The sequence below is a fragment of the Erinaceus europaeus genome, chromosome 20 (assembly GCF_950295315.1).
Source record: "Erinaceus europaeus chromosome 20, mEriEur2.1, whole genome shotgun sequence".
Taxonomy (NCBI): domain Eukaryota; kingdom Metazoa; phylum Chordata; class Mammalia; order Eulipotyphla; family Erinaceidae; genus Erinaceus; species Erinaceus europaeus.
Genome location: NC_080181.1, coordinates 33,698,903 through 33,706,161, shown reverse-complemented (window position 1 = coordinate 33,706,161; position 7,259 = coordinate 33,698,903). Strand labels below are relative to the sequence as shown.

At 44.7% G+C, this 7,259-nt stretch overlaps 1 pseudogene; it reads right to left on the bottom strand.

The window, feature by feature from the left end:
* Positions 1–5,635: 5,635 nt before the first annotated feature.
* LOC132535190 (U1 spliceosomal RNA) lies at positions 5,636–5,753 on the bottom strand (annotated as a pseudogene).
* Positions 5,754–7,259: the final 1,506 nt, after the last annotated feature.

Here is a 7,259-nt window from a genome sequence, read left to right as displayed (position 1 = left end):
GTGTGTTAAAAGAGTACATATATGGTTCAAGGAGCCCATCCCAGACGAGTCTCCAATTATGGGAAACACTGCAAAATGCACTCTGTCTATGCCTCAAAACAAGGACTGAGACATGGAGAGTCATGAGCAAGGCAAAAGTTATACATATATATATATATATATATATGTATGTGCAAGGGTGTAGGCTAGCAAGCACACCAAAGGCAATCTTCAGAGCCTTTTTATACGTTCTAGGACATGGGAACAACCTGTCCTTTTCCCATTTGACGAGAGGGAATTGGCTCACAATCTAACCATGTTCAGGAAAAGGGGATGGGAACTGATATGAGGAAGGGGCCGGGGGTCTACTATAGTGGGAAAGGAAGAGTGAGGAGGTGAGTTGGCTGGGAAGTTTAAGTTTACAATGTGGTTATAATGGGAAAGCAAGAGTTAAGGAGGGGGGCCGGGAAGTCTAAACTAATTTTAAAGAAAAACAAGGCATGGTTGTAGTCACGTGGATGTGTAAGGGTCAGGGGTCTGTAGTCAGACTGGACTGATAAACATCAGTGAAAAGGCTACAATCAACTCATCTGTTTCTCACAGTAATGTATGTGCTCTACCAGGTATACCTCTGCCTGGGACCCTCTTGGGGAGTTTCTAGCTGGAGCCCAAGGAGATACCTTACCTGCTCCTGTCTCCCCAGTCTGTGCCCATAAGGGGATTCTAGTCTCTTGTCAGATCTTCTGTCCCTTCTGCCTGTAATTTCTTTACATAACTCTAAATGGGTCCTGAGCTGACTGGGCAGAGAGAATATATTTATTATTATTATTACATTTTATGTTTATTTATTCATTATTTATTGAATAGAGACAAAAATAAATTGAGAGCTATGGGGGAGATAGGGAGAGAGACAGAGAGATACTTGCAGCATTATTTCACTGTTTGTGAAACTTTCCTCCTGCAAATGGGGACTAGGGTCCACTTGAACCTGGCTCCTTGTGCATTATAACATGTGAACTTAGTAGGTGTACCATGACTCAGCTCTATTCTTTTTTTTTTTTTTTTTTTTTTTGCCTACAGTGTTATTACTGTTCCTCAGTGCCTTGTGTGACTTCACTGTGTCTAATGGCTGTATTTTTTTTTCTTTCGTTTAGATAGAGGGTGACAGACACAGAGAGAGGAAAAAGTAGAGCCCCACTCTACTGCTCCTGAAGCTTCCCCTTGGCAGGTGCTCCCATTTGGTGACTCAGATGTCAATCCAGGTCCTTATACACATAATGTGTATGCTCTACAGGGTAAGCTACTTACTAGGGCTACTTACTGTTTCTCCCCCTGTATTTTCTTTATTTTTATTTGACAAGACAGAGAGAAATTGAGAGAGATGGAGAAGATAGAGAAGAAAAAAAAAGAGAGCGAGACTGCAGCACTGCTTATGCAGCTTCTCCCTCAGGGGGAGTGGGGCTTGAACCAGGATCCATGCACATGGTACTATATATGTGCTCTACTGTGTGTGCCACCGCCCAGTCCCACCCCCACCTCCAGATTCTTCTTTTTCTTCTTTTTTCTATCTTCCTTGCTTATGATGATGATGTGGAGGATTGAACCTGGGACTTTGGAGCCTCAGGCATGAGAGTCTCTTTTCATAATCATTATACTATCTAGTCCCACTCACCACCCTGTTGTTATAATTCGGAGGCTCTTGCTGGGCGGGCTAGCTTCACGGGCGGGTAACAGAGATGCGGAGACAACGGCTGGGCAGGGAAGCTGTATTTCTTTATTCAGGAACAACGATTCATAAACTAAACCAAACTAATCACCAAACAGAACTCTGCTGCCTCTTTCCGGCAGCGCAGGCACTCTCTCTTACTCTGCAACTCTGCAACTCTGGCACTCAGGAACCCTCTCCCTGGAACTCTGGTGGGGTTCCTTTGGGGCAGGGCCAAGCAGGCCCGCGAAACTAACTGGACTGATCCAATTCTCTTGGCGGGGGAGAACTACCCAATGTAAAGCATACAGCACCACCCCCAGTTTCTTTCTTTTTTTTTTTTAATATTTATTTATTATTATTTATTCCCTTTTGTTGCCCTTGTTGTTTTGTTGTTGTAGTTATAATTGATGTCATCGTTGTTGGATAGGACAGAGAGAAATGGAGAGAGGAGAAGACAGAGAGGGGGAGAGAAAGATAGACACCTGCAGACCTCTTCACCGCTTGTGAAGCAACTCCCCTGCAGGTGGGGAGCCGGGGGCTTTAACTGGGATCCTTAGGCCGGTTCTTGTGCTTTGTGCCACGTGCGCTTAACCCGCTGTGGGGATGCATTGGATCGACCTTCTCGTGGTGCATCCCGTGAGTACCCATTTATTGGGGAAACTGATGATCCTTCCTAGCCGCATGGATCCCAGTCACTTTCAAAGCCAGCAACAAGCAGACATCAGGTTCAACCTGACGCTGTTGACTGGCTACGGAAGAAGGGCAAACGCTAGAAGAAGAACCCGCTGTGCTACTGCCCAACTCCCCACCCCCAGTTTCTTAATCTCTAGTGGGCCCCAGTAGCTGAACCTGAGGGATGAAGAAGGAGAATAAGGAGGCTGAGGACAGTAGCCAGGCAAGCCCACCTTGCTACTCATCTGACTGGAATTCTGTTTCTGCCCTCTGAGAACTCCAGCACCATGTGTCTGAGACAAGTCCCACATTTGCCTCTGTTTCCAAGGGGTTCCCCTTTCTATCTAAAGGGAGAATTTCCTGAAGTTGTTTGAGTATCTGCAGGGCATAGTGCAAAATGTGTCAGGAAAGCTAGATTGGGCCTTTGACTAGGCTGCCTTGATTTCCCTAAGGGAAATCAAGTCTCTAGGAGAAGGTAAAAAGAGAGATCCCATAAGCTAGCACTGAATTATAAAATAGTTCTAAACTAGTAATAACAAATCTAACTAACTATATAAAATATTGTGTTACAAGATTGTAAGATTCCAGTGTACAGTTCCACACCACAATCAGCAAGTTTTTAATTACTTTTAAAATATTTGTTGCCATTGTTATTTTTTATTTTTGTAGTTATTATTGTTGTTGTTATTGATGTCATTGTTGTTGGATATAACAGAGAGAAATGGAGAGAGGAGGGGAAGACAGAGAGGGGGAGAGAAAGATAGACACCTGCAGATCTGCTTCACCGCTTGTGAAGTGACTCCCCTGCAGGTGGGGAGCTGAGGGCATGAACTGGGATCCTTACGCCAGGTCCTTGCACTTTGTGCCACGTGCGCTTAACCTGCTGCGCTACTGCCCCACTCTCAACCATCAAGTTTTTAAAAGAGAAATATTTAAGGATAAAGATGTTATTTTAAGGACAAAGATGTTTATTTTATTAATAAGTGATATTTTGAATGATCCAATTAAAAATAAATAAAATAGTTCTTTCCAGTCCTGTATTAGGGCCTATGCTGCTGTTTCTAGAGAGAGAGAGAGAGTCTAGAGAGAGAGGGGGGGGGGAGAGAGGGAAAGAGAGAGAGAAAGATGCCAAGACCACAGCACTGAAGCTTCCTTCAATGCCATGAGGACTAGGTTTGAATCTGGATAGCACACATGGCAAAGCAGCTCACTGTCCAAGGAAATTATTTCCCTAGTCCTAGGGCCCCTTATTATTATAATTGTGGTGCTGATGGAGCCCAAGCAGTAGTGACCCTGGGAGGAGACACAGGCTCAAGGCTACCTGAGACAGACAAGAATTTCACCCTTGAGGAACTCAAGTTCTAGAGTTAGAGCTTCTTCTATGTCAGGCAAATACTTGTAAATCTAAGAAACTAAAGCCTGACCCTTTTAAGTCTGTGAATGCTGCCAAGGAGCCTAGCAACTGATTGCTAAAATCCAATTTCTCTGGAGCCTGGATTCCTGGTGCTTTCAGGCAGTGATTCTCAACCTTTCCCACCTCATGCCTCTCTTTAGAAATCGATTAAAAGATGTGAACTTCTCTTCCAAATAAAGAGATAAATAAAGTAATAATATGGAGTGCAGAAATCTATACATCTGCCTCTAGTAAGAGAGGCTTGTGAGCTCAGAAAGTTGGCCCTTGGACCTTGGACTTGGAGCCTCTGTTGGAACAGTGGGAGGCAGCTCCTAGGCCTACAGATCATGATGGAAAGATCACTGCATTTTCCGGCAAGAGGGCCGCAGCTGAATTTTAATCACTGCATTCTACCAGCCTGGCTGAGGGGGAGCTGCTTGGCTCCTTGGCCCAGAATATCTAACCTTCTGGGAAAAAAAAATTGTTTAAGTGCTACCAAAGTCTAGCAAAACCCCTAACAATCTCGGTGCAGCCACTAATGAATGAACTCTGTGACCTTGACTGAGTTCTTTTATGGGGGAAGGGTGGGTGAGGGAGGAAAGTTAGGCTTGTTTGTGAGATGGTGGTGGGGGTGGGGGACATCTCTCTGACGCTGAGGTTCCTTCCAGTTCCCATGTGCCCAGAGACTCTGTCATGGTGTCACACAGGTGTGTCCTCTTAGGGAGCAGGGAAGGTGAGGGGGAGGAAATCTCCAGCTGCTGAGCATGGAGAGGAACACTAGGGTTGCTGGTCTGAGCTGCCTCCTTCTGGATCATTCTGCTTTCCCTGCAGTGGAACTCCTGGAAACTTGCAGAGGAAGCTTGGGGATATAGGTTTTAGCACTTCTTTCAGGACTGAAGTTGAGGCTGCACCTGACTGAGGTCCCAACCTCTGAAACCACAGTTCAGTGGAGGCTCAACACAGCAGGAGCCCTGGAGATGGAGAGGGAGCCAGTGGTCTATCTGCACTGACTAGCACCCTCCCTAGCAGTGGAACTGTAGGTATGCAAAGGCACATTGCTCCCAGGGGGCTCACTGTGCATATTTAGAAAGGGAGTGTTGCTCTACCTTTTCTCTGCTCAAAGGGTAGTGAGGTCTGTCTGTCCCATGGACAGTGGGCTGCTGGAGGAGGGCGTTTGCAGGGTGCAAATATGGGCAGCTTCTCACATTTCTCTCTGGCTCAAAACTTAGGAGCCATCCACGGCTTTGCCATGAGTTGAGGGCTCAGGATCTGACTCCCCAGGACTGAACACTTCAGGGGCCAAATGCTTCTGATCTTCCAGCTCCTGTTCCTTCTCTGGAATCCACACCACCTTTTCTGTCCTCTTTCCAGGGCCTGAGCTGCACCTCCAGGCAGGAATTTCAATGTTATTAACTGTAATTGATCTGCTCAGGTTCTCAACAAAAGTGGGAGGGGAATGGGAAGAAGGTCTCTCTTGGAGCCATAGCTGCTGGCTCTGGCAAAAACTCATCTGTCAGGTACTAAGTAGAAAGACTTTTTCAGAATTCTTGGAGCAGGGTGGAAGGTGACAAAGTGGCTAGAGCGCAGTGGATAAAATGGTAGACCCTCAAGCATGAGGTCTCAAATTTGATCCCTGGCATCACATGTATCAGAGCTCACATCACATGTATCTGAGCTCTCTAAAGTAGAGAAATAATTACATCAGCAGTCTTTTGAAAGGGAGAGCACAGAAGCTAAGACTCAGCAGCCAGCCTGGAGTTGCAGGAAATTTGCTGCCCCAGTTGAGGGGTGGGGAGTAGTTTTTTTTTTTTTTTGAGATTTGGGTTTTTAATGCATTAATTAATATATATTTAATTATTTTATTTATTTCTTTATTTTTTAACCAGGGGAGAGTGTGAACACAGTCCCTCACTACCACAAATTATGCAGTCGAGTTTGGATAAGCCTTTCCCTGAGAAAACCACCTTTGTGATCATGGTATCTCCTCTGCCAGGTAAATATATATATATATATATATATATATATATATATATATATATATATAATTTTTATTTATAAAAGGAAAGACTGATAAAAACCATAGGATAAAAGGGGTACAACTCCACACAGTTCCCACCACCAGAACTCCATATCCCAACCCCTCCCCAATAGCTTTCCTATTCTTTAAAATTTTTTTTTATTTATAAAAAGGAAACACGGGCAAAAACCATAGGATAAGGGAGGTACAATTTCACACAGTGCCCACCACCAGAGCTCCGTATCCCCTCCCCTCCCCTGACAGCTTTCCTATTTTTTATCCCTCTGGGAGTATGGACCCAAGGTCATTATGGGGTGCAGAAGGTGGAAGATCTGGCTTCTATAATTGCTTTCCTGCTGAACATGGGCATTGACAGGTTGATATACATATATTTTTTAACTTGATATAACAGAGGGAAATTGAGAGAAGGAGAGGTAGGTAGAGGCCTGCAGCACTGCTTCACTGCTCATAAAGTCCACCTCTCCACTTGCAGGTGGGGGCTTGAACCCTGGTCTTTGCAATTGCTAACATGTACACTCAATCATTCTTCACACATCTGCTTACTCACATTTAAGCTCAGGTACACACTTGTATACTTAGTATACATCATGCTCACAGACCTATAAGCAAACCTGTCAAGTTCTTTCTGACCTTCACTCTGAAAACTAGAACTCATATTTCCCTATGAACACATCCTTCTTTTTTTCTTTTTCCTTTTTACTAAAGCACTACTCAGCTCTGGCTTATGGTGGTATGGGACATTGAACTTGGGACCTAGAAGCCTCACGCATGAGAGTCTGTTTGCATAACCAATATGCTATATCTCCCGGCCCCTTCTTTATTTTCTTTTCTGTCCTTCTATATGCATTTGCCATCAATTCCTGTGGCTGCATTGACTGCACATAGCCGATGCATTATCTCATACTCACACAGCCCCTCCCCCCTTCTCCTAATTTGCCCTTAAACAATGCCTAGAAACAGGGTTGTGTGCTCTGTGTGCACATCCTGACCTTCTGTCTGTAGTCAAGTCGCAGTCCACATCATCACTCAACTGCTGCCTTGCTCTCTTTACTTCTCCCTTAAGTAGCTTTTTTGCCTGTCAGCTTGGTACCCTTGTCCTTCCATCATGTATCTTCTATGGTAGTGAGTATGCAAAGCAGTGGCTGCAGGAAAGGACTGTGGCATTAGGAGTCTGTCCTCTGTGGTCTGGGAGGTGGTGCAGTGGCTAAGGCACTAGACTCTCAAGCATGAGGTCTTGAGTTCAATCCCCGGCAGCACATGTATCAGAGTGATGTCTGGTTCTTTCTCTCTCTCCTATCTTTCCCATTAATAAATAAATAAATAAAAATTAAAAAAAAAAAAAAAGGAGTCTGTCCTCAGCTGAGCTGGGCTCATAAAAAGCCATTTTGCTCTTTCATTTTTGCATGACCTCACACGCCTTGTGAACGTTTCTATAAATAAGACACTCCGGGAGTCCAGTGGTAGAGCAG